The sequence below is a fragment of the Cebus imitator genome, unplaced genomic scaffold, assembly GCF_001604975.1.
Source record: "Cebus imitator isolate Cc_AM_T3 unplaced genomic scaffold, Cebus_imitator-1.0 Scaffold699, whole genome shotgun sequence".
In the NCBI taxonomy this organism is placed as follows: Eukaryota; Metazoa; Chordata; class Mammalia; order Primates; family Cebidae; genus Cebus; species Cebus imitator.
In genome coordinates this window covers 72487-76214 of record NW_016108014.1, presented here as the reverse complement: position 1 = coordinate 76214, position 3728 = coordinate 72487, and the positions used below count along the sequence as shown (strand labels likewise).

The 3728-nt window shown below is 39.8% G+C and overlaps 1 protein-coding gene across 1 annotated transcript in view; it reads right to left on the bottom strand.

The window, feature by feature from the left end:
* Positions 1-3728, bottom strand: part of GYG2 (glycogenin 2) — a 50451-nt gene that overhangs the window by 29761 nt on the left and 16962 nt on the right. The gene's annotated exons all lie outside the window — the stretch shown is intronic.

The following is a 3728-nucleotide window of genomic DNA, read 5'->3' as shown; positions in this document are numbered from 1 at the left end:
AAAAAAAAAAAAAAAAAAAAAAAAAAAAAACTGAAGAGCAGTCTATAAAATAATTGACAATTACTTAGATTGGATAGTGGAAAGAATCATACCAAATGCATCCATTTATTTTTAACTTTTTTGTTTCCTTGTTTTTAATTAAGCTGCTTCCTGCACTACTGTATGTCTGGGTTTTATGTTTATTTTCCCATTCAGAAAGTCTATCTTTTTTAAAAGGAATTTTAATCCATTCATGTTTATTATGATCACTGTTATATTTGGATTGAGTCCCACAATTTTGTTTCATATTATTTTCCCTTTTTACATGTATCAGACGTTCTACTTCTTTGGTGTAATTCTTTCCCACCCACCTCTGATTGCGTGAATCAGGTTTTGTTCAATCCACGCATTTCCCATCAAGGCTCTGAAACGTGTACAAATGTTTTCTAGTTTTCTGGTGGTAACCGCCTTTCAACTGCCTAAGCTGATATTTTCTATCAAATATAAAGATAGTCATTATCTATGTCTTCTTCCCAGATGAAACAAAAACGTGAACATATGCTCATTCTCTCTTTCTTCGCTGCTCTTTCAATTGCCTCCCACGTGAAATGTTAATTCCAGATTATTTTCATAATTATGCACTAACACATTCAGACTTAACTGTGTTTTATACATTTACTTATTCAGCACTGCTTCCTGTGTGTACTCTTATTATTATTATTATTTTGAGACAGGGTCTTGCTCTGTCACCCAGGCTGGAGTGCAGTGGTGTAATGAATCATAGCTCACTGCAGCTTTAATGTCCTGGGCTCAAGTGATCCTCCCCCTTCAGCCTCCTGAGTAGCTTGGACTACAGGCATGCACCACTACACTCAGCAATTAAAAAAAAAATTTTAGTAGAGACGAGATCTCACTATGTTGTCCCGCTGGTCTTGAACTCCTGGACTCAAGTGATCCTCCCACCTCAGGCTCCCAAAATGCTGTGGTTACAGGCATGAGTCACTGCACTTGGCTACTCTCACCTTTCTTGGATTCGCATTCCATTTTGCTGGAGTCAATCAACTAACTTTTTCCTCAAAGGTCTTTGAGTGATAAAATTTTTGTGCATCTGCATATTTGAAAAGTGTTTGTTTTGCTTTCAAATTATGGTACTAAAACTGAATACAGAACCTTCATTTCAAAGTTATCTTGCACTAGAATTTTGAGACATCAGTTGTCTCAACCAGGTTGATACAGAAAGGCATTTAGGATTTTTCTTCACTTTTGCTGCTCTGAAATTTTACCACTTTGTGTCTACGTTTGAGCTTTCTTCATTCACTCTGCTCAATATCTGGAACACTCTCAATCTAAACATTTTTCTCAGAGCTGAAATATAATAGTAGTTACTTCTCTCTTTCTCTCTCTCTTTTTCTTTCTTTCTTTCTTTTTCTTTCTTTCTGTTTCTCTGTTTCATTTTTCTTATCTCTCCTTCCTTCCTTCCTTCCTTCCTTCCTTCCTTCCTTCCTTGCTTCTTTCCTTCTTCCCTTCCTCCCTCCCTCCCTCCCTCTCTCTCTCTCTCTTTCTTTCTTTCTTTTTCTGTCCTATTTGACAGATGTTGAAGTTCTCGGGCCTTTTATATCTCTTAGCATTTCTCTCGGACTCTACATTTATTTGTAGGATTTCACTGCTCAGTATTCAAGGTAACTATTTCTCTGAAAAAGTACCCGTCTTTCAGCAAATCTCCCTCTGCTTTCAGCCCAGTTATTTATGGAATTTATGGCATCTTCACCACAGTTGCATAAAGATCCGGGCGGGGGGAGGGCAAGAGAAACAGCACTCCACCTCACTACATATGGCACTGTCATTTATGTCCTTACATCCTTTTGTTCAGCTCTGCTCATTTCCCTAAAATAAGCTCCTGGAAGCAGAGTTACGTTTCATGAGTATGGTTAATTCAAAACTATAAATGCAAGCTCCTGGCATGGTTTCCCTACAAAGAGATCACTCCACAACACGCTTGTAACACACAGCCTGAGTGAAGGGCCATCTCCCACCACCCACACCCCTGGTCACTGCTCACTGCTCGTCTTCTACTCCCTGACCACTACAGAGCATCATCCCTCAGTTCTCCCCATGACTGTGAAATATACAATAAAAGGTCCTACAAAACCTCAACCCAATCTGCAACACTAAACCCTTCCCACCATTTCTGCCATGTTGTTTCGGACTAGTTTAAGTTTCTCTTGAGTAGATCTTAAGTCTACTTTGATAAAGTCACGCAATAAGCAATAATCACATGATGGAGAATGCAGTAGCCATCCCCTCAAGCATTTATCCTCTGTGACATAAACAATTCAATTATATGCTTTAACGGCATTTTTTTATTCCCTCCCCTAGCTGTGAAAATAACACAGGGAATCTGCTGGTATATTTTTGGACCTTAATATAGTCAGGTTTTTTTTTTTTTTTTTTTTCCAACCCTTGCTCAGTTGCCCAGACTGGAGTGCAGTGGCGCCATCTCGGCTCATTGCAACCTCTACCTCCTGGGCTCAAGTGATTCTCCTGCCTCAGCCTCCTGAGTAGCTGAGATTACAGGTGCCTGTCACCACACCCAGCTAATTTTTTTTTTTTTTTTTAGTAGAGACAGGGTTTTACCATGTTGGTTAGGCTGGTCTGGAACTCCTGACCTCAAGTGATCCGCCTGCTTCAGCTTCCCAAAGTGCTAGGATTACAGGCGTAAGCCACCATGCTTGTCCTGGAATTCTTTTTGTTATGAGTTTAGTTTTTGTTTTAAGAGGATCTTACCATTGACTTTCTCTAACATATTAATGTGATTAATGACATTAATAGATTTTAAAATAATAACCTATCTTTGCTTTCATAGAATAAGCACTATTTATTTCTTTACTACAGGGCTAGAGTTGCCTTATTCACATCCTGTATTTGAGGGCTTTCTAAATCCATACGTAAATACAATCAAACCTGTAAGTCAAGTTTGGGTATCAAGATTGTGACAGTTTCTCAAGATAAGTGAGCATATTCATCTTTTTCTAGGCTCTGAGATAGTGTATGTAGCAGGGAAATGAACTCATCATGGGCAATTTAACAGAACTTCCCGAAATGGCTCACACCAGGGCCTTGCTACAAGATACCGTAAGCCTTTGGTAACATTTTCAGTTTTTCTCAACGTTATCGTCAAACAGAAGGTTTCTGTTTCTTCTGATGACAACAACCAAGGTCTCACCAGTTTCCCTCGAAGGATCAAGCACTTCTTCAATACTACCAACATTATTACAGTAAGCGTTCTATACCGTATTCGCTTTTTAAAATGCCTCCAAATGACTTCCTTTTAATTTCGGTTTTGTACATTTGTGTTTTCTCAAATAAAAGATTCATTTTTATTTGATATTTTTATTTTTAGAGAGAGGAGCTCACGCTGTTGCCCAGTCTGCAGTGTGGTGGTGTGATCATGGCTCGCAACAGCCTCCAACCTCTAGGCTCAAACAATCCTCCCACCTCAGCCTCCTGAGTAGGTGGGACTACAGGTGCACACCACGACACCAGAATAACTCTTTTTATTTTTTGTAGAAACGGGGTCTTGCTATGTCGCCCAGACTGTCTCAAACTCCTGGCCTCAAGCAATCCTCCCACCTTGGCCTCCCTGAAGATTTATTGTTAAATAATCAGGCCAGGCACGGTGGCCCACGCCTGTCATCCCAGCACTTTGGGAGGCCGAGGAGGGTAGATCACCTGAGGTTAGGAGTTTGAGA